The sequence below is a fragment of the Lissotriton helveticus genome, chromosome 2_2 (assembly GCF_964261635.1).
Source record: "Lissotriton helveticus chromosome 2_2, aLisHel1.1, whole genome shotgun sequence".
Taxonomy (NCBI): domain Eukaryota; kingdom Metazoa; phylum Chordata; class Amphibia; order Caudata; family Salamandridae; genus Lissotriton; species Lissotriton helveticus.
In genome coordinates, this window is record NC_136060.1 from 422,139,842 (window position 1) to 422,163,989 (window position 24,148).

The 24,148-nt window shown below is 46.2% G+C and overlaps 1 protein-coding gene across 1 annotated transcript in view; it reads left to right on the forward strand.

The window, feature by feature from the left end:
- Positions 1–971: 971 nt before the first annotated feature.
- THNSL2 (threonine synthase like 2) overlaps positions 972–24,148 on the forward strand; it is a 159,564-nt gene continuing 136,387 nt past the window's right edge. The window contains exon 1 of the mRNA XM_078678687.1: positions 972–1,076. The gene's annotated coding sequence lies outside the window, so the exon portion shown is untranslated. The remainder of the gene's footprint in view (positions 1,077–24,148) is intronic.

A 24,148-nucleotide genomic window follows, 5' to 3' on the forward strand; every position in this document is an offset into this window, starting at 1 on the left:
CCATCACGAGCATGGCGGTGCTGCGCGACCCCCCTCCCCCCTAGCGCCGCGGCGGAATTTTGCCGCGGCCAAGGGGTCAATGAACATGTTTGTATTGCATTTCAACAATTGTAGAAAAACAATGATATTTACATTTGGTGTTATGTGATGCTCTGTATTTGTGTACCGCACGACTTACCCAGAAGGGTATCCTGAAGCTGATGCCAGAGCTGTATGGGCTTGTAGAGTCCTGTTATGTTATGTGAATGGGTACTTATAGAGCGCGCAGCTACTCAGGAAGAGTGTCCCGGCGCTAAGGACCTCAAGGCAGGAATGTTACCATTAAAAGGAGACTTGGCAGAGGTATGGGCAGGGGGGTTGCATGTGTGCCCCCTCTCTTGGTTGGTTGATCTAAAGGGGGGAGCAGAGAGTGCGAAAGGATTTAAGGACAGACAACATGCACTTTCCCTCTGGCTCTGAGTGATGAATGGGGAAAAGCGTAGGTGCTGAACTAGAAGTGGCAGGGGACTGCAAAAAAGCAACACTTTCTTCCTGACTGCAAGGAGAGATGAAATGGAACAAATGCCCCGAGAGAGGATGTTTTTATCTTTGTAGCACAGCAGGCCAAGGGTGCCGGAGGGGGGGACGGGATGGGGATACGCTTCATTATATAAATGAATAAGAAAAACCATAATACTTCTTACCACAGCTGGACGGGGCACCATGACGTTGACATTCGGTCATCTTTAAAATAAAAACTAGGTACGGAGCGTTTTCTACAGAAAAGTACCCCCTGTTGAGGCGGACATAGTGCCTCAGGCTAATGCCGACCATAAACAAATCATTAAAGCTCATAAACCTAGCACTAAAGCTCTTTCCGTGAAGCACATAAAAAATAAAGTCAGCTGCAACTCTGACGTACAGCCAGACCTAACTCTGACGTACAGCCAGACCTAAAAGCTTCAGTGAAGCCCTGGCACTCCTGCCCCTTTAAGAAGGGTCACGTGACACAGTGGGGGGCAGCTGTTTCTTGCACTTCTGCACAAACGTTGCCGATAAAAGTAGCAGCAGTCCTCGTGTACTAAAGATTGGATAAAGTAAGTTTTACCGGACGGATGAGAAATGATAGGGTTTTTTAGTGCGGTGATTGGGTTGTCTTCGTATATTTTATACTGAGCGTTGCTGCTTTGGCTGTTTGTCCCGTTCATTTTCTTGCTTTCGCATTGAAGCCGTAGTTGTTAGACTTTGAGAGAACGCCGAGGCTGTTGTGCACTTCAGATAAGTGCGAGAAAACTTAAGGGAAGGGCGCCTTTTCCATGGAGATTTTGTAATCACAGCTGGGAGGATCAGCAGCATACTTCTGACTTTTTTCCGAGGAGGGCAGAGCATCACCAGGAACTGAAACCAAATGGAAGAGTTAACAGAATGTTTTAACTACATTGGAAACAAGCATTGGCAAAACCAATAGACCTGTCCTTAATGTGCAAAACTTTGTGAAGAGCATTTGTGAATGCCCGGTATTGGCATATATATATATACCCCTACCCAAAGTGCCCCGGCTGTATACATATCTGGAACCCTGGTACTGATTTTTGGTCATGGGCAAACATGGGTCATGCGTGTGTACCAAGACCTTGGTCACTCTCATGGTCAGAGGCGCAACTAGAGCCACATTTCGGGGGGGGGCTAAGAAAAAAATTCGGGAGGGGCTGAAACTTTAAACGGTAGGTAGAGTGGCGCTGCAGGGGCTCTTAGAAGGGGTGAAAAATCCACAAAGCCTCTTTAACATGCACATGGTCTGGTCATGGTCATGCACATGGTGTGGCTGTGTGTGTGCCCAGGAGCTGTCTGAGCCCAGGCTGCCACACACTCCGTGGGGGGGGGGGGGAGGGGGGGCTGAAGCCCTTTGAATCCAATTGGTGTTGCGCGCCTGCTCATGGTAACATAGTTTTGAGGGTTGCACCAAGCAAGCACAGTGATCGAGGACTACTGCCCTTGCCAGGAGTTAAATCACACGAGTAGTAGCGGCGTGTAGGGAATGGCGATGGTGAGGCGGGGAGGAGAGTGACAGAGAAAGAAAATATCATCTACCTTTTCTCCGGCTGCCGCCTCTCCTCCATCTTATTCAGCTTCTTTCTTCCTGCAGTCCCGGCAGCAGGATGCACCCCGCTCCTGGGCTCCCCTGAGCCAATCACAATGCTGCAACGTGGTGGTCCGCATCACTGCACTAAAATGCCTTAGTAACGCCTTTTTTGGCGCACTGTGAGGGGGACATGTGAGTGACTGCGAGCGACTACCGCGGCGGACAGGGCTCAACTGACTGCATTAAAACAGCTGAGACCCACCGCGGCCATTTCGCATGGTCTGCAGTTCCAACTTGCTCGTAGAAGTGAGTGTTCAGCAAGCCAAGTGAATCATGGATGGTGCCTTCCCTCCCGGTCAGGGGCGTAACACAGGCCCCCGCAGCCCACGCGGGGCGGGGGGGCCCGAAGCTCCAGGGGGCCCCCTCGGCACTGCACTCTGTCCGGAGAGCTCCTAATTGAGCCCGGAGGGGGCCCCTCTACATACCTTGCAGGGAGGCCCCCTCAATTTTCGTTACGCCAGTGCTCCCGGTATTGCTATTTTTCAACGACTGGTACCACCACACCTACTCCTGTTTAGTGCCACTGATACCTTTGTGGTAGCCGCCTGTGGCATTATCTGCAGAGGATCACAATTGACACTGTTCTTTCTATCTTAAATTGGCGCCTTCCGCCAGAGTGGATCCGCTGGTGCCTGTCAGGTCAGTGCACATGAACAGACTCGGTCTAAGTACCTACAGGTTCCGGACTCCGGCTGCGGCAGCATGATATGTTTTTGTTTCAATTTACTGCCAATGGAAAGGAATTTCTGCAGCTGGGCGGAGTTTGACTGTCTTACCTGACCTCAACAGATGGAAACTTAAGGGCAGTAGGACGCTGCAGCACAGGGTTGTGAGACTATGGGCCTGGCTTTCTGTGAAGGTTGGTGCAGGCTTTCCTCAAAGTGCTGGGGTCTCCTTTTTTCAATAGTTCTTATTTTGGTTTGAATTCTAAGGCAGGAATTGTTTTAAATTAATAATAGAGTATTGTTTATTTTAGCTGTTGTGGCGCAGGGGCCCACATGTTGCGTACGCCAGATTTCCCGCTCCTGGCGATGTTTTCAGTTTGCTTTCACTTTACTTCATGCAGTGCAGAAGCCTGTGCATTCTGTGTATTTGTAAGCGGTTGCAGCCAGTGCTGGGCCCACTTACTTTTGTTGTACCGGTTCCGCCTGCGAGTGAGCAGGACATGGGAATCTGCCCTTTTAACTACCCCAATGTCGGAAATCTCCCCTCAGGTGCTGTGATTTCACAAATAAAACCGCCTTCTGCCGAATTCCTTGTGTGTCCAGGAGTTTTCTGGCAACAATTAAAATCATGGCAAGATAACCCTCGTTAATTAAGTTCCTGTTGGAGCAAGATCAGCGTTTTGTCTAGTGGCAGTTTTCACCCATCCTGAAGTAGCACAGAGGGTTACTATGCCTGCTGCAAAGAATGTGTACATGCAGATCACTAAAGTGCATTTTATGTGGGTAGCTCAGTGCGTTACTGCTTTTGTCATAGAGATCCTTTTGTTACTTACAGTTCATAAGTTGCAATCATAATATAACACAATTACTTATGAACAGCATTGAAGGGCCTGTATTCAGACTGAATGGTATAATGTTAGAACGTTATTTTCCCCTAGACCTTCATTATCCTAATGTTGCTAAAAGGTTTGGGTATAAATACATTGTTTTTAGTTCAAGTCAATCACTATGATACCTTTTAACCCCTTGCATGCTGATCACGGCCCCCATCCGTCATGCACTATGGCGCTCGTGTGCTGATGACGGCCGTCATAAACCCACCCACTCACGATTTTGCCGCACAGGCGCAGAATCGCGGCAGCATGCAAGGGGTTAAATCACGAGTCTGTGCTTCTCCGGACCAAACACTCTTAAAATATATTGCTTACTAACTAGTATGGATAACATGTGATTCTACAATTTGTAATCCTCAATTGTCTTATGTAACATTTCCAATAGACTGATTTACACACGTATGATTCATTGTCTCTCTATAATGTGTGTACGATGTAAAGTGCTCTGACACCCCACATTAGTATGAGGAGAGCTATAAAAGAACTTAAACATAAGAAAGAGAGAGATTAGTGCCCTTCCATTTCAGGTGCTTTGCCGCAGTTTCAAGATTCTCTTACAGTTTCTTATTGTGCATATGGGTTTAACTTCTGGTTTTTATCTGTTCCCATGGACTTCTTTGCTTGATTTTTACTTGCCAGAAAGTGTCACTCTTAAGTGTCACACATTGGTCATTGATTGTCACTCATAAGTGGAGAAGTGTGGCTCAATGGTTAGAGCGGCAGACCCTGATGCAGAGGTCTGGCCCGGGACCAGGGTTCAATTCCTGCCTCGGCTGGTCTTGGCGGATCTTGGGCTCATAATTCCCCGGACCTGATTTCTCGCCTCGGTGCCTACTCTAAGCATGGGTCCCACGCTGCAACTCTGGGCAATAGCTTGCTTAGTCTCCACAACGGCCCCCAACAGCGCTAGGGATGCCTGGTTGCACCCTGGGGATGCCCAGGAGTGGACATTTCACGGGGAAAAACCAGGAAGGGTTCCCTAGCGGTATGAGTACCAGCGCCAGGACACTCCGAAGTATCAGTGCGCTTTACAAAAACGCCTACATTTACATTTACATAAGTACACTGATTCTATGAAAATGTCACACATAAGCAATGTTAAACCATGGCAGTTATGCTCGCCTAACAGCGTGCATGCGCTGTTGCTGCGAGTGGTATTGAATGAAGTAGAGGGCTTGGAGACCCACCATCAATTCCCATTTGCAGGATTCATTGTCACTCACTGGATCTGCATCCTAATTGGCCACCATACATTCGACATCACTTCCTTTTACTGTTCTGCAGCATGGACAGAGTACTAATGTATTTTGTTTATTTTGTGTTCCTCCGATACTAGCGATGTACTTCTGCCTCTAGCAACACTTTAGTTTTATCGTTTGTGACTGACATTGAGTTTTTTTTTATAGTTTCAGATGGTCATTTTTTTCAGCACGTATCGACATTGTGTTTTGCTGTGGCATCCTATAGCAATTGGCCTTGTAATTTTGCTGTAGAGAACTTATTTTCAGCGATAACTTTTTTTAGGCAAAGTTTGTTTTTAGCAGTTCAGATTGGCATATATTTATTTCTTTTGCATCGGCATGGTATTTCGCATCGTCATTGTATTGCAGGTGGCGCCATACTTGTGCTTCTGACAATTTATTTGTGCCATTTACTTTTATAGGCAAAAGGTTTTTTTGTTGTTTTTTTTTTTAGCTTTTTGATTGGCATTTCTTTATTTTGCAGTAGCACTGCTTTTATCATTATAATTTCATCGCAATTGTCGCTGTACTTGTGCTTCTGAGAACTTTTTGGGGGCAATAACTGTTTTTGGCAAACCTTTGTTTTTAGCGTTTCACATCGGCATTTATTTATTTCGCAACTACATTGCTTTTCTTCTCAGCATTGTATCGCTTGCTAAATGCTTATTATAGGCACTACATTTATCCGTTTACACAAAGTGCTTTAAACAACACTGAACAGCGCTGTCTGGATAAAAATGCTCTTGTGGTGTCTAAAATTCAATCGCTGTTCATCTTAAAGCGCTTTCAGATGGACTCTGCCTCTCTAACAATGTAATCCGTGGGAAGCGCTTTAAAAGCACCATCCAGTTCCCATCACTATCATTGCATATGCAACATATTGACTTTTGAAAGAGCCACTTTAATAAAGCAATGAACTACACTTATTATTTATTGCTAAGTAAGTAAGTAATGGACTTATAGAGTGCACGAATGCCGAGGAGTCTTGGCACAGGGGTTGCAAATAAACGCAATGAGCCAAGAGACGCCAGGTCATTCCTGTGAAGGGAATAGCCAGGTTTTGACCAGGTTGCCAGGTTTTGACCAGGTTTTGACCAATCTCCTAAACTGGGGTCCAGAGGTTTGAAGACTAATATGAGCCGTTAACTCATTCCAGAGCTTCGATACTCGATATTCGAGACATCTGCCACCCCATCTTGCCGTATTGGTTTTAGAGACCCGAGCTAGTCCTCTATTGGCCGAGCTGAGATTCAGGCGGGGTGTACCATTGGAATGGTTTCTGAAAGTCCAGTGGCCCTCCACCATAGAGTGCTTTATGCACCAAACATAGTGCCTTAAATTCTATACGCTGCCTGACTGGAAGCCAGTGAAGATTCCTAATGGAGCTTGAGATATGGTGGTATTTAGGAATACTGAGCAAAGTTCGAGCTGCAGCATTTTGCAAAGATTGCAATTTTGACAGTTGACGTTTGTCAACCCCTAAATATAGTGTGTTGCAATAATCAATTCAAGAGAGAATTAGGGCGACCACAACCATTTTTCTAAGGTCTAACAGAATATACGGCAAGATTTAGGGAGTAGCAGGATGACGTCACCTGGTTAATCTGCTACACTGTAGCCAATGGTTTATAGCTCACTCAGTAACTCGTACCATACGATGTTATTGTCCTCCGATTTTTACCTGCAGTAGTCCAAAGTGTGGATTGAGCCTATCTGTCTCTTAGGAGATTCTGAACAGGAAAAGCAACTCCCCAGCCTCCACCCCCAGGCCAGCAGACCATTGGCTATTCAGCTACCAGGCAAGGCTGAGCCCTCCTCTCACACCTGCCCAGGCCCCTAAAGGCCTTGCTGTGTGCACCCCAAATCATTCTCCTTCATCTTGTGAGTTGCAGCCTACCTGTGCCCCAGACTGCCGTGAGCAGAGTTCAGGAAGTGGTAAGGAGACAGACTAGTGCTGTCTCTTCCCAAAACAAAAAGTTGTTTAACCCCTACCGCGCTACCGCGTTTTCCCGCTGTGCGCTGAAATTTAAAAAATGGCTTGTTTATGACAAAGCCAGCTCGTCATCCGCGTAGCGCAGGTAACGCCCATGACGAGCTGGCTTTGTCATTAGCGCTGAAGGGGTTAAAAAACGATTTTCCCTTTCTGTGATTACTGTGTTGTTACAGTTTAAAATTGTAGTTTTGACCTGCCTGTGATTGCCTATTTTATCACCTGTTTTGTGTTTTAAACTTGTGGTTTTTCCCTGCCCATGATAGCTCCCATTTAACGTGTTGAATTGTGGGATTTGAAGTCCAACCTCTGTAGTTTATCCCTCTCATTCCTTGGTGACAAATCTGTTTTCCTTCCAAATTTCTCCTTTGCTCTGTGCTAAGACCTGTATGTTAAAACAGTGCACCCCCCAGCCACCATTTTGTGTTCACAAGGCAGTGAAACCAGCCCCCCCCCCCGGCCTCCCCCTTCCCCTCCACCAACAGGGATATTCTACATCAGAGGGTGCTTCTGTGAGCTGTTTAAACTGTGTTTACTAGGGCCTGCGCACTTAGTTTTTTTGCCAGCAGAGGGAGTAAAGTGTTATTCAAACAGTTTTGTTAGGTTTCAAGTTAGTGAGACCTTTACCTGCAGTAGTCCTAAGTGTGGATTCAGCCTGTCTGTCTCCTAGGAGATTCTGAACAGGAAAAGCAGCACCCCAGCCCCCACCCCCAGGCCAGCAGACCATTAGCTATTCAGCTACCAGGCAAGCCTGAGCCCTCCTCTCACACCTGCCCAGGCCCCTTAAGGCCTTGATGTGTGCACCCCAAATCATTCTCCTCCATCTTGTGAGTTGCAGCCTACCTGTGCCCCAGACTGCCATGAGCAGAGTCCAGGAAGTGGTAAGGAGACAGACTAGTGCTGTCTCTTCCCAAAACAAAAAGTTGTTTAAAAAACGATTTTCCCTTTCTGTGATTACTGTCTTTGCCTGTGGTTGTTACAGATTAAAATTGTGGTTTTGACCTGCCTGTGATTGCCTATTTTATCACCTGTTTTGTGTTCTAAACTTGTGGTTTTTCCCTGCCCATGATAGCTCCCATTTAACGTGTTGAATTGTGGGATTTGAAGTCCAACCTCTGTAGTTTATCCCTCTCATTCCTTGGTGACAAATCTGTTTTCCCTCCAAATTTCTCCTTTGCTCTGTGCTAAGACCTGTATGTTAAAACAGTGCACCCCCAGCCACCATTTTGTGTTCACAAGGCAGTGAAACCAGCCCCCCGGCCTCCCCCTCCCCCCCCCCCCCCACCAACAGGGATATTCTACATCAGAGGGTGCTTCTGTGAGCTGTTTAAACTGTGTTTACTAGGGCCTGCGCACTTTGTTTTTTGGCCAGCAGAGGGAGTAAAGTGTTATTTAAACAGTATTGTTAGGTTTCAAGTTAGTGAGGCCTTTACCTGCAGTAGTCCAAAGTGTGGATTCAGCCTGTCTGTCTCCTAGGAGATTCTGAACAGAAAAAGCAGCTCCCCAGCCCCCACCCCCAGGCCAGCAGACCATTAGCTATTCAGCTACCAGGCAAGTCTGAGCCCTCCTCTCACACCTGCCCAGGCCCCTTAAGGCCTTGATGTGTGCACCCCAAATCATTCTCCTCCATCTTGTGAGTTGCAGCCTACCTGTGCCCAAGACTGCAGTGAGCAGAGTCCAGGAAGTGGTAAGGAGACAGACTAGTGCTGTCTCTTCCCAAAACAAAAAGTTGTTTAAAAAACGATTTTCCCTTTCTGTGATTACTGTCTTTGCCTGTGGTTGTTACAGATTAAAATTGTGGTTTTGACCTGCCTGTGATTGCCTATTTTATGTCAATGTCAATGTCAATGTCAATGGTACTTATAAAGCGCAAACAATCATCCTAATTAGGATATCACGGCGCTATCATGACAGTAATGAGTGGTTGACTGATAACAGAGTCATGATTATAATTTAATCAGGTTTTAGGGAAAAGAAATGTTTTTAATTGCTTCCTAAAGGACAAGTAACAGTCTGTTAATCTAAGTTCCATAGGCAACTCATTCCAGCTGTTTGCCGCCAGGTGGGAGAACGCCCGTCCACCCATCCTAGCTGTTTTCACACGAGTATTTTTTGCTCTAGCTGCCGTACGGGAGCGCCAGTTCCTGGAAGGGGCATAAATTCTGATTTTGTTTTTTAGGATACGAGGACCCGTATTGTGCAGTGCTCTATGCATTATGCACAGTAGCTTAAAAGTGGCTCTCTGCCTCATTGGTAGCCAATGAAGCTCTCGCAGGCAGCTTTTGGCTGGGTCGTACTTTTTTTTAATTGCAGATTGCCTTCGCCGCAGCGTTCTGTACGACTTGTAGTTTGGAAAAAAGATAGTCAGCCATTCCCACGAACAGAGAGTTTCCATAATCCAGCCTGCTCATTAATAAGGACTGGACCAGTATTTTTCTACACTCAATAGGGATCCATGGGAAAACTCGCCGGATCATCTTGAGTAGCGCAAAGCCTTTGCCACAGATTGTTGATACATGAGTTTTCATGCTCAAGGTGTTATCTAAAGTCACGCCTAGATTCTTGGCGGACTGGGAGCGGTGCCTAGAGTTGTGGGCCACCAGCTGCTGTCCCATAGCTGTATATGTCTACCAAACAACAGTACTTCAGATTTATCTGCGTTTAGCTTAAGGCAATGGTTGTGCATCCAGTTGGCTAGTTCAGTTAAACAGTTCAATAACCTGTCTTTAGGGTCATCTTCTTCATCCAATGTAATCATCAGCTGGGTGTTGTCTGCATAATAACAGATCTCGACACCCCACTTTCTCCCTGTTTCGGCTAGTGATGAGACAAACACATTAAATAGGGTTGGACTCAATGAGGCCCCTTGTGGGACCTCATACTTGATATTCCGGGGAGGGGAAACAAAATCACCCATCCGTACTGACTGTGTTCTGTCTTGCAGAAAGGACTGTAGCCACCCTAATGCATTTTCCCGGATACCCTTAGCTGCAAGGATTTCCAGGAGTCGGTGGTGTGGAACGGTATCAAATGCCGCCGAGAGGTCCAATAAAATCAATGCAACTGTTTTTCCCTGATCTACCTTGGTTCTAATGTTGTCCATCACTGCCAAGAGTGTTGTCTCGGTACAGTTATTAGCCCGGAACCCTGTTTGGGAAATATCCAATAAATCGTTGGTTTCTAAAAAATTGGATAGCTGCCTATTGACTAATTTCTCCTTCACTTTAGACAAATATGGTAATTGAGAAATAGGCCGGTAGTTTGCCGGATTGTTAATATCAGACCCTACTTTTTAGGTCTCGCACCTGCAACTGCAGGCCAAAGGCCTGCAGTCGCAAAGCGAGACTATTGTCATCATTCTGGCTTTCAAGGACTGAAAGGGAGAGGACAAGAGACTGGCACGCGCACGCACGCAGCAGTCTGCTGGGATCAGATCGCGCGCATAAAGTTGCGCTCTGATTCCGGCAGGCTCTTCACGTCACACATAGAGACCCCCCTCACCCCCCCCCCACGCGCATACACACACACACACACACACACACACATACAGACAGAACCCCCCCCCCCAGCATACACACACGCACGCACACTCTAGCGCACAGTCCTCGCAGAGGCGTAGCTCCCTCTCCGCCCCCTCCTATCCCCAGCAGTAGTGACCAGAGAGCGCGGGTACCTTGCAGACACCATGGGAGGTCCTCGCGCCCCCAGCCCACTCCGTTACTCCGCCGACCGTGCAGCAGCTCCCTCTCTCCGCCAGGCTGCTGCTCCTCCTCTCCGTGTTGTTCTCCTGGTCTCTGTCCAGGCGCTCAGGAGGGCGTCACTCACAGCTGAGGCGAGCGGTGACGTAGTCCACCTCTTAGCCCTCTAGGAACGAGGGAGAGGAGCTGATGGGGATTGTAGTTTTTTACCGACGCCATACCACGTGCAGCTTTTGGAGGCGTGGCCCGAAAACACAACAATTCCCAGGAGACCTTTTCTGCGCGAGGAGTTTGGATGGGTGATACCATTATTGCTGAGAGTCATTAAGACCAAGTGAGAAAATGTACAAGCAATACAATAGGTTTATTTTTCTAGTTTACTGTCCCCTTCTTTTCTCGTTTTTTTTTCTAGTTTATTCTTGCTGAAGACAGGATATTTGGAAGTGACCACGGAGAGCATCTCGCGGAGGTAGTTTAATTTCGTCGCTCCAGGCGTTCAGAGGCAGAGTTGTTCTGTTTTCTGTTTGAAAGCGCATAACCGAGTCTCTAAGACACTGCGTTTAAGGCAGCTCTGTGTCATCCAGCTGGGGCACGCGATATGACTCCCGCTTCGTGTAAATGAAACGCAGCTTGTTTCCCGTGCTGTAAATGCTGGGAGTCACGGAGTGCACACAAACACATCCGAGGCAGCCCGCGACTATCTCCAGGGCAATTTCAGGCGAGGCTCCGGAAATACATATATTTTTTAATGGAGCTAAATAGTTCGTATTGCAACACTCCAATACACAATCATCTGGCACATTACAATGAGCTATTAGTTTTCCGTGACAGTACATCATGAACATGCAGAAAAGAAAGTGAGCCCTCAAGGGTGTATGCGATAATCAGCAGCATGCACTTAACTCACCGAGCCATCTTCCTGACAGAGGAGTTACCGAGAATTCCTCATACAACGAGCCTAAAAACAGCTGATGTATCCAACCTACTGACCTTTTCCTGTGCCTGAATGGCAGTCCATTTCATATGTTGCTAGTTTAATAACGGGGACAGCATTCATATTTCACCACTCCACGTACTCAACTAGTTTTTCTTGTGCTGTGGCCTGTGTGGCAGTGCTACTGAATAAGAGCATATTTAGGGCCTTGTAGCAAGTGTGGAGTACTGTTCACCCCTCAGAGGCCCTCCCACTGTCCACTGCCTTCTTATCTCTGAGACAGAAATGTTTGACCCCCCCCCCCCCCCACATGTTTTGCAGTCAGAGAGGTTATTTTCTGTTTCTTCGCTGCACCCACAGGGTTGCAGATATGGTGGATTTACAGTATATTTTCCATTATCAAACCTTGTCCAATCGTTGAATGGGTGGATAGATCAAGATTACAGACAGGGCTGCGTGGCTCCATAAATGAATAGCTTGATTGTTAGCAGTGGGTGCATGAATGAATCCAAGAAGGATTGGTAATGAATAAAGACATTCAGCTATGTGAAACAAATTGTCTCAATGCACTGACCAATGGTGGATGGTCTGATTTTAATTTTAACGTTCACATTACAACAACCTTTCCACAAAGCATGATAGACCACATTTTCAAGATTCCTGTTACTTTCCATTTACTTACGATAACCTTAGGACTAACCACCCACACCCTTTAACTCTAAATGATAAGCTATTACTAGACTTGGTGTTTTCACTTGAAGCAAAAACTATTCTGTCAGAGTAGAAATCCACATCAGAAACTAAAATGGTAGAATATTTTGTGTCACCAGAAGTGCGTATAATGCAATGTATAAAACATTATATAACATAACACAACATACCGCTCATCACTTATGGGATTCTTTTGATGTTTACCCTTTATTTATCGTTTTCTAAAAACACATAAATAAAGGGCATTTTTATTTACAATGCTAATAACTCAAAACCTTATAAATGCGAGACCTATTGCATTGTAAATGCTTGTTTTAGTAAGGGAGTGACTATGGCGCTTTTCCAAGTCTTCGGGAATTCTGCAGAATTCAGCGAGAGATTAAAAACTTTGGTTACAGCCGGGCAAATTATTGGGGTTAACTGTGAGAAAATATGGTGTGGGCATGGGTCCAATGGAGAGCCTGATTTTACTTCCAACATAGCATTGCCCACCTCCTCCTCTGAGAATGGGCCAAATCTAGGACAGCTAGCCTGAGCTAGGGATAATACATGGGGTTCTAGTTGTTTCAATTCAGTGTTGGAAAAAGAAGCATAGATCATATCTATTTTTTCCCAGAAGTATTCATTAATTTTGTTACAGCCTTCTTGCGAGGGAATAAGCTCCAGTGAGAGACTAGCAGGGCTACATAGCTCTATGACTATTTTAAATAGTTCTTTCGATGAGTTTTTGCTGTCTGTTATCCTCCGTGAGAAGTATTCTTTCTTTGCTTTCCTGATAGCTTTATTGTAAAGCGCAAGTTCTCTTTTGTATATGGCTCTCGTTTCTTGGGTTTTATTAAGTCTCCATTTATGTTCACAAGATGTACATTTCCTTTTTAAAGATTTTAATTCAGGTCCATACCATTTCTCTGAGATTGTGCCTCTACGTTTGTGTTTAGAATGTGGGGCTGAACAATGTTCCAGTGCGCTCCTGATGTTATTCTGGAGCTGTTCTATTTCGTCATTAATGTTTGTTTTTCCTGTGGATACATATGTAAAATATTGCTGGAATTTTTCTTCAGAATTTTTTTTCCAGCTCCTTGTTAATGCTGCTGCTAAAGCCAAAGGTTTGGGATGTTTAGTAAGTACATTGATAGTAAAAACGATCATAGAATGGTCAGTCCATATCATTGGTTTAATCTCATTAATGTCAATGGTTCCTATATTCGAAAACAAGAGATCTAAAGTGTGTCCTGCCCTATGTGTTGGCTGATTAATTCTCTGTGTCAGCTGTAGAATTTCCATGTCCTCCACTAGCTGTTTAGTTAAAGGGTTATTACTACTATCAAAGTGTACATTGAAGTCCCCTATCAGCAAAATATTCTTGTTTTTAAGACAGACCGGCAAGATTTGGGTAAAGAGTTGGGCGCTAAAGTCTAATGTACTGGCTGGGGGGTTATAAACTATCACTCCACCAAATGGAATGTTGGTGTTTATGGATACTGAGAACGCCATTGCTTCATGGCTATTGGCCTGTGTAATCGCTTCTTGTCTACAGGTGAAGGATTCCCTAAATAGCAAAGCTACCCCTCCGCCTCTTTTCTTCACTCTATTCAAGGTGAGTATTTTGTACTCCGCTGGAAGGGCTGTCGCGATATCTGGGGTACTGTGGGTATCAAGCCAGGTCTCAGTTATGAAAGCCAAATCAGGTTTTAAGTCGGTCAATATGACCCATAGCTCCGTCGCGTGTTTGGGTAGGGATCTAGCATTGAGGTAAATGCATTTGAGGGCCAGGTTTGGGGTATCTATCAGACTGGCTTCTGTCCCTTTGTCACTTCCCCATCTGCAGTTCCGGCAACAGAAAGGGCCCATAGTATCAAGTGGTCCCATTTGAGCACATTGTGTAGTCTTTCTTACCCATAGGCAGTTGAGGCCCCTGAGCTCGCTGCTGGAGTACGAAATGAAGCGGCTAGTACCGCCTGTAGTTAATTGGGCAGGGGGTATGGCCCCTGGTCCCGGCCCGTTGTGGACGGGCGCAGACGGGCTTGCCTTTGGCGCGCCTTCGGCGCCCCTGCTGCGCCCGTCCGCTGCGCCTCCTGTATAAGGGTGCCATTTTATCCTGTCGAGGGCGGGAGGGCGTGAGGGGCTTAGCGCTAGTATGCTAGCTCTCCACCTTCTCCTCACCCAAAATGGTGGCCCCGAGCAGCCCCTACTCGACTACAATCGGGTCAGTAACAAAGTGCAAGTGCTTTTAAAACCCTAATACAGTTTTAAAATTGCCAACAATGTTTAAATGCAGGTCCCGGCTTTCCGCCTCAGGACGCTATGCAATTTTTAAAATGACGATCTATTCCAAGTGCAATAATTTTCTGTGCAAAGTACAATTTTTAAAATGCAGAGGACAAATGTTAAAAACGGTTTCAATGCCTTCAAGCGCTCAGTTACACCATCCCACACACACTAGCAATCAGTGGGGGAATGGTTTCTCTATGGTTTTTATCCTGTCGAGGGCGGGAGGGCGTGAGGGGCTTAGCGCTAGTATGCTAGCCCTCCACCTTCTCCTCACCCAAAATGGCAGCCCGAGCAGCCCCATCTCTGCTACAATCAGGTCAGTAACAAAGTGCAAGTGCTTTTAAAACCCTAATACAGTTTTAAAATTGCCAACAATGTTTAAATGCAGGTCCCGGCTTTCCGCCTCAGGACGCTGTGCAATTTTTAAAATGACGATCTATTCCAAGTGCAATACCTGTTTTGTGTTTTAAACTTGTGGTTTTTCCCTGTCCATGATAGCTCCCATTTAACGTGTTGAATTGTGGGATTTGAAATCCAACCTCTGTAGTTTATCCCTCTCATACCTTGGTGCCAAATCTATTTTCCCTCCAAATTTCTCCTTTGCTCTGTGATAAGACCTGTATGTTAAAACAGTGCACCCCCACCCACCATTTTGTGTTCACAAGCCAGTGAAAGCAGCCCCCCTGCCTCCACCTCCCCACCCCCCCCAGCAACAGGGATAGTCTACATCAGAGGGTGCTTCTGTGAGCTGTTTAAACTGTGTTTACCAGGGCATGTGCACTTCGTTTTTGGCCAGCAGAGGGAGTAAAGTGTTATTCAAACAGTATTGTTAGATTTCAAGTTAGTGAGGCCTTTACCTGCAGCAGTCCAAGGTGTAGATTGAACCTGCCTCTCTCCTAGGATATTCTGAACAGGAAAAGCAGCTTCCAACTCCCTGGCCAGCAACCCTTCTCTGAGGTGTCTGGGACATTATATGCTCTGCTAGTGGTTGGTACATGTGTACACTGATTCGGTGGTTGTATCTGGTGTTTCTATTGAATTAGGGTTGATGTCCTCATTGGTTGGGTATTTGAGGGTTCTTATTGGTTTCTGGGTCTGTGATTCAATCATTGTAGGGTTGGGACTAGGGCTAGGGTTAGGATTTCTATTGGAAGTAGGTACTAGGGCTTCCTATGTTATTGGATGTTGGGAGTAGGGTGGGACTAGGGCTAGGATTAGACCTTTAATTGGAAGTAGCGACTAGGGCTTCTGGTGTGATTTGTTGCTCGACTAGTTTTGGAACTAAGAGTAGGGTTAGGCTTTCTATTGGAAGTAGGGACTAGGGCTACCTGTGCGATTGGTTGCTTGAACTTGGGTTGGGACTACTGGTAGGGCTAGGGCCTTTATTGGACGTAGAGATCAGGGTTTTTGAACTTATTGGGTGCTTGGACTAGGGCTAACATTGGCTGTACGGTCCTGGTCTCCTATTTGATCTAGATTTTAGGGCTAGTGTTGTTATTGGATAGTGTTAGGGCTAGGGTTCCGATTGGCTAAAGGGGTCACCTGATTACTAGGGCTATAAGAGGCCAGGCTTAGGACGTCTCAGCCAGGGCGTCGAGGCTAAGGGCGGGAGGGCAAGGGCAGTTGCCTGTTAGAGCCTGTTAAGGGCGGAGAAGACAAGGGTAGTTGCCTGTTTGAGCCTGTTAAGGGCAGAGAGGACAAGGGCAGTTGCCTGTTTGATCCTGTTCTTGACTGGTCGGGACAAGGGCCAGAAATTATGCAATTTTTCTCATTTAGAAATACCCATCCCACACCATCCACATCCACAAACAGAGCAACACACTCACACCAAATGTACACCACGCACAACACTATGCACAGAGTAATGTACCAGCATGCACCACAATATATAAGCAATTGTTTTCACTATAGATATGTACCTATCTTTGTGTATTACTTTGTATAAACATTTAAAATAATATTATGTTAAGAAAAAAAGAATAATAAATAAATAAAAATCATCTTTGGTCGACATGTACATACTTCCATTGTGCATCTATGTACCTTCCATGTACTTGGATCTGTGTGTCTGTTACTTTTCTCCTGAAAAAGCATATTCAATGCACTACCCTATTTCTCATCCTGTGCCTCTATCAATATCTTTAATCTACATATACTTACCTCCTTTATGTATCTATATACTTTCAATGTACTTATGGATCTATATATTTATCACTTTCTTCTAATTTAGCATTTCCAATGCACTACCCTATTTCTCAGCCTATACTTCGCTCAATATATCTTCTAGCCCAACCTTCCGACTCATCTCAAACTTCTTTCTACTACTCCTTCCAATGCACTACCATATCTCTCATCCTATACATCTATCAATACATCCTCTACATCCACTCTCTCATTTATCCCAAACCCCATACCACTACTATGATCGCCAAAATAACCCTTTCTAAACTCTCTCCTACTCTACCCCTCCTTGCATCATCTGACACCTTTTTACTATACCGATCCCCTAAAACAAACCTATCTAAACTCTTGCCTCTGATTCCTCCCCTCCAAAACTCCTTTTTAATCATCCAAAAGCCTCCTCCTACTGCTAAGACCTAAAAAAAAATAAAACTTTCAGTCTTTTATACCTCCACTATATTTTCAATAAAAATTAACATGTTCACTTCTCAAATTCCATATTCAACTATACTAATATACTACCCAAATAACTGAATAACGTATCCACTACTCCAAATTACTTCATAATTATACTATACTAATTTTCAACACTAATCCTTTATGGATTCCGGAGCGCTTCAACACCAATCAGGGGAACAAGTGCTATATGAATGCAAATCTTTCTTCCCCTTTTATCCCTCTGCTATTCTTCTCACTCCAAGTAACTGACTAATATCCCCCTCTGAAATTACTTCATATTTCACCATATTAATTCACCACTAATCCTTTGTAGGCTTCCTGAATAGCGTGCGTCAACAAGCGCTATATAAATACAAACATTTGTCCTCCTCTATCCTTCTGCTATCATTCCAAATCCAAATAACTGACTAACCTACCCACCACCTAAAATGTACTTGCATGTTTCACTATACTATTTCAACACTAATCCTCTATGGGTCCCGGAGTAGCGTGCTACCCGCCGAAAAAGTGCTTCGACGTCTCGTCAGGGGTAGTAAGCGCTATATAAATGCAATTACAATACAGTATATGGTGACTGTGTGTAGTGCCGAACAGCGTCTGATGCTTGTGTGTGCGCCTCTGTGTGGAACATAACATGAAGGCTTGAGGGTTCCATATTGGAAGCCCAGGGTGTAGAAAGGCTAGCTAGAGGGGAGAACTGCATTCACAGACAGAACAGGACATATGGATTGTTGATATTTCTTATATGTAAGGGGTGGGAAAAAAGACTGGAGAAAGGGGAACAGATTATTATCTGTGCAAATTGATGGTCTCTTTGATTCAAGGCAGAGTTACTGATCAGTGGGGCCTTGGCTCATTGTCTGACACGATGGTGGGTCTCATAAGGTTGGCACTGTAGGATCAGGGAATCCTAATAATAGATAGAAATGCTTAGGTGATCCACGTCTTACAGGTGGGGGCCACCTTGAAGCTTAGGGCCATCACCCTGTATCATAGTGCCAAGAGGATACCAGCTGAATGATCAACCAAAAGAGATCTGACCTTCAGACCACCGCCCTTTGGAACAATTACTGAACAGCAAGGAAACCACGGAGGAGCGTTTGACACTGCTTTAGCCGATCCAGAGACTCGGGAGGGCCGACGCATCATCCAGAGTATACCATGTAATGCCGCAACCCTCCCGAGTGGAGAGACCAGAGCTTGAGAAGGCACTCTCTCATCCTCTCTGAGGCTGCTCCAGGACTGGTATTGACCATGTTGGACCGGACCCTTTCTCCAGGTTCTCCACAGATTTTTGCCTTCCTTTGCTGAACCTGTTTCTTTTGGATTTTAGAACTCTGCTCACTTTACTCGTGCTAACCGGTTGCAAAGTGCTTGTGTTCTCACCCTTAATCAAGGTAAAATTGGTATACCCCTAATTGGCTCCTTTCATTTATGATTAGGCTGTGGGGCTTTAGGTTTAAACCTATAATAACTGATAAAACCCCACTGAAAGAAAAATAGCCCTCACCGGTGAAAACATATAAACACTGAAAAAACACCTGGACAACCACAAACTAAATGCCATTCAAAGAAAGGAAAAAGAGAGTCAAAGATTTTTTTTGTCTTCCTGAAGACGTCAATACAATGTAACTTTGTTATACAAGTAGCAGTAAGAAAGACTGGCTAACATTATTCTGCTTGAGTTTTGTTCTTTAGGGATGCCACTCAAATATTGTTTCTTCTTCCTTTTACTTTTTCAGTTTTGTGGCCTTTGGTCTAAAGATGCAGGGTTTAGTTTCATGTTTTAGGTCTAGTTTAATTATTTTATAAACTATAGAGAATCAGGAAATATCAAACTTATATTTGATATTTTGGCTGCATTTGATTCTTTCACCGATAGGTAAAGTGGCTGGTTTCATACAAATCTTTCCTAATATGTGTCATCACATTTACCCACAGAGAATGGGTAAAAAACCCTTAATACATCAGACCATAGTTTCTAGTGGGTCAGTATTGATAGTAGGTGAATTGCCAACACCTCAGACTTTAAACATTCAATGCAAGGTATGGTGACAAGTATATACATCACCAATCATCTGGGATAGTGGTGAAAACATGACACCAGACTTTTGGAAAACATGGAATGCAGTGTCACTTGTAATGCTCTGCAAAAAAGGTTCTTTCCAAGTTCAACAAAGATTGGAGTGATATTGTTTTTATTTGCAGTGATTCAGCTACGTATATAAAAAATGTATGTCATGACCTGTCGAAATTGATAACTGAGTTGAAGTGATTTCCTGTAGTAGATCCTTGCCACTTGTTAGATGGTATGCTGAAAGCATCTTTACACAATCTTAAGAGTTAATGAGGGGTGCTATAGACTTTTTAGTCCATTTTGGTGCACTGGTTTCTAATGCACAGGAACTAAAACACAAATACTGTCATTTCGTGCTTTATGTGACATCAAAGAAAGAGTCATCCCAACTGTGTCCCTTAGCTGATGGTTCTCAGCCCAATGGGCTAAGAATGCTGAGAGGGCCTTTTCACAGAAGTTTACATGGGAAGGAAAGAGCGAGCGCACATGACCCAAAGACTCACTGAAGAAGTATTGTATGGTGTACTACAATAAGATTAATTTGCAAAAATCTCTTTGGACCTCATATACACTATAAGTACACTGTCTATATACCATGTTCTTTCAGTGCAGAAAGCAAGCAATAATAAAAGCAAAACTTTCCATAAACACCGGAAAAACACTTTTTCTGTTGCTTTTAGTGGCGCGAAAATGTGTAACCACTGATAACAACTGTTTTTTAAGATATTGAAAACACTGGGAAAAAAAACACCAGGATTTACCAAAAATAGAAACTGAAAACAGGAAAGCCTATTGTAAAGGGGCAGGCTCGGGGAACGCAGGGGAAGACGAAGCAGAAGCCAGGGGGGTGGGATCCAAAGATGCAGAGTCAGGGAAGAGTGCTCTTAAAGAAGGTTTTATTTTTAAGTATGCTTTGCGCCTTTTAGAGGACACTCTTAGTTTGGCAAAGTCTGAGGTCTCCGTCCTGACACCTCTTGTAAATCCTAAATTCTCCAGAATGATGTAGGGTATCGAGACACTCTCGTCGGTATGGAGGGAAGGTGATGTCGTCGCCCTCTGGTACAGGAGTGTAGACTCGTCCGGAGGCGTCCCGGAAAGGAAAGAAAAAGAGAAGGCACAATCACTGGGATGTCCGTGCACGACTTGCAAGGGCCCAGGGAGTGAGGGAAACCAAGTGCTCAGTTAATAACAGCCGTTCGATGTGCTCGTGAAGGGGTGGGGAAATTCCTGACTGTACAATATTTACACTGGGGCTCTCGGTTTCTTCGAGTCGCTCCTCCCCACCCAGCCAGCCACAGTACCCCGTACCTTGTCCAGCCACGCTCCTCCCGTGGGACCGTGGCAGGGCGAAGCGCCAAATCGGTGGCCTCCTGGCTTGTCGCTCTCAGCTGGGCTCCTTCCACACGCTCCTCCTCCGCTTCCAACACTCGACTCCACTGCTCTCCGTCTCCACTCCAACACTCCTTCCGCCTCCAGGGAAACGCCGTCCGCCGTCTCCTTCTCTCTTCCGGTTGACTCCTCGACGCATGCAGGGGGCGTGGCCACGCCGTCGTGTAGTCCGCAGTTAAAGGGGCCGTGTTCTTCTACCGGAGCAAAGTTCCACATACTATCGGTCTCCTTTGTGCCCCAGTCCTGCAGGCCAGGGTCATCAGTCAATGCAGGGGTGACAGGGGGATTCCGCGGGACAGCCGACCACCACTCCCCAGGTACGTCAGCATAGGCATCAGTCTGTATAAGGACAACAGAAAGGGGGGTCAACGGTAGAGCAGACCAGCCGTCTGCGTGTACAACAGCATTGTCACTCCCTGGCCCCGCCACCCTGTCACACACCTCCCTCCCTGGACACTCCCGATCGGGGAGAGGTTGGACCCTGGACAGGAAGTCCGCGTTCCCATTGTCCGTACCCTTCTTGTGTACTACAGTAAAGGAGTAAGGCTGGAGGGACAAAAACCATCTAAGGACCCTAGGATTGAGAGATCTGTTGCGGTACATCCAACTCAGCGGGGCATGGTCAGTTTGAAGGACAAAGGGGCGGCCCTCCAGATAGTATTGAAGTTTCTCTACCGCCCACTTAATGGCAAGGCATTCACGTTCCACGGTGGAGTACTTCTGTTCTCTAGGGTACAGTTTCCTGCTGCTGAACAGGATTGGGTGCTCCACCCCATCCCCGTCCTTCTGCGAAAGAACAGCACCGATACCCGTCTCCGAGGCGTCAGTGGCGAGTATGAAGTCCTTGTTAAAGTCCGGGGATATCAGAACGGGGGCTGAGGTGATGGCATTTTTTAATAATGTAAAGGCCTCCGAGGCCTCCTTCGGGGCGTTCTGGATCTCTTTGGACCTTACATCCTTGCGTAGGAGGTTCGTCAAAGGGGTGGCCACTTCCGCAAATCGGGGAATGAATCTCCGGTAATAACCGAACAGTCCCAAAAAGGCGCGAAGCTCCCTTTTATTGGAGGGGAAACCAGTGTCTCGGATGGCTCTGATTTTCTCGTCTTGTGGGGCGATAGTACCTTCGCCCAGCACATACCCCAAGTATTTGACTCTGGTATAAGCCGCCCGGGATTTCTTCGCGTTGATGTGCAGGCCGGCTTCCTGCAGGGCCCTGAGGATGGCCTGGAGATGTCGTAGGTGTTCATCCCAGGTTTTACTGTGGACGACGATATCGTCCAGGTAGGCTGAACAGAACGTCGGGAAAGGTTTTAGAATGCGGTTCATGAGCCGCTGAAAAGTGGCGGGGGCGCCATGAAGCCCAAAGGGGAGAACCGTAAACTCAAAAAGCCCTTCGTCAGTGATGAAGGCTGTTTTCTTTCGGTCTTCCATCCTAAGGGGTACCTGCCAGTACCCCTTGGTCAGGTCAATGGTTGTTATGTACACTGCCTCCCCCAGTTTTTCTATCAATTCGTCAACCCGGGGGATGGGATAGGCGTCAAAAGAGGATATCGTATTCAAGGCCCGGAAGTCCATGCAAAAGCGTTTGGTGCCATCGGGTTTTGGCACCATGACTATCGGGGAGGCCCAGTTGCTGGTGGAAGGTTGTATCACCCCCAATTCCAACATGTCTGTCACTTCTTGTCTCACTGCCTCCCTCCTGGCGGCAGGGATTCTGTAGGGTCGCTGGCGCACTATCTTCCCTGGAATTGTCTCGATCCTATGTTCCACTAAGGTTGTTTTCCCTGGCAGATCCGAAAAGACAGACATAAAGGGCATTAAGGTATCCTGTAGCTCTCGTTGTTGCCTGTTTGATAGTTCCGGATTAATGACGAGGTGACGTAAGGTGTTTTCTTCCGTTTGTTTGTTCGGGATAGCCAAGTGAACCCTCTGAGGAGGAGGACCGATCCACTTTTTGAGAATGTTAATATGGTATGTCTGTGTTTTCGAGGGAGAGAGGCGTAGCCGGTATGTGGTCTCCCCTATGGTGTCTACCACTTCATAAGGGCCTTCCCACTCGGTTTTCTTGGTGATAGAGGGCAATAGTACAAGGGCCCAATCGCCCACTCCCATCTTCCGGAGCCGGGTCCCTCTGTCGTATGATTTCTTTTGTCTCTTCTGGTTTTGTTCGAGGTTTGTATAGGCCAGACTGCGTAGTTTCCCCAACTTGGACCTCAATTGTGAGGTGTATTCCAGGGGGGTGTTTTTTTCTAGGACGTCTTGCGACTCCCATGCGTCTTTAGTGATCTCCAGCAAGGTTCGGGGTGTCCTTCCATAGAGAAGCTCAAATGCTGAGTGACCGAGGCTGCTCTGTTTTTGGGCTCGGAGCACATACAGGGCTAACGGGAGCAACCGGTCCCAGGCCGGGCCTTCTGCAGACAACATTTTCTTTAGGGTGTTTTTGAGGCTCTGATTGTACCTCTCCACGAGGCCATCTGTCTGAGGGTGGTATACGGATGTCTTTAGATGATGGATATCCAGTGACTTGCAGATTTCCTTCATGAGGCGTGATGTAAACGGGGTTCCCTGGTCTGTAACCACCTCCTTCGGGAATCCCACCCTAGAAAATAACTCCACGAACTTCTCCGCTACATTGGCTGTAGTAGGGGATTTCAGGGGAAATGCCTCTATGTATCTGGTCGCATAGTCCACTATTACAAGTGCATACAAATGTCCTCGGGGGGTCTTTGTGAGGGGCCCTATCAGGTCCATCCCTACACGCTCGAAGGGTACCCCTATTATTGGCATGGGTTGTAGGGGGGCTGCCGGGGGTTTGTGTGTGTTCTTTTTCTGGCAGATCTCACATGTACTACAATATTCCTGTACGTCCCTGTAGATCCCAGGCCAGTAGAAATGCCGGATAACACTCTCTGTCGTTTTCTCTTTGCCTGCATGTCCGGCCGTTAAATGAGCATGTGCGAAAAACAGCACCTGTTCGCGGAAAGTCTTTGGAACCAGGAGCTGTAGCTCTTTTCCGGCAGCTGCCTCTCTGTACAGGAGATCCCGTTTTATAAGAAACCTGGGATACGAGGCGCTGGAATCGACCTGGGATGCCTGCGCCGCTTCCCATGCGTTAAAGAGAGTCCGGTCTTCTGCCTGCGCAAAGCGAAAATTGCGGTCAAGAACCCAGGGTTCAGCCGTAAGTAGAGCCGAACGGGCTGTATGGTTAGCCAGGGACGGTTCGTATACGGTTCTTCTGAATAGTTCTAGGAAGTCCGGATTGTCCACTCCCACTATCATGTCCTCTGGTAGTGTCGTTAATACTCCCACCCTTACGGTGCATTCCGGTTGGTTGTCAGTGGCAACGGGGACGTGGGCCACAGGATACGGTTTGACGTCCCCGTGTACACAACGGATGTGTACTAGGGCATCCTGGTCATATTGGGAGGGTAGGACAAACTTCTCTTGTACCACTGACTGCCTACACCCGGAGTCTAGGAGGGCTTTAATACTAAACCCGTTTATCCTCATACTTACA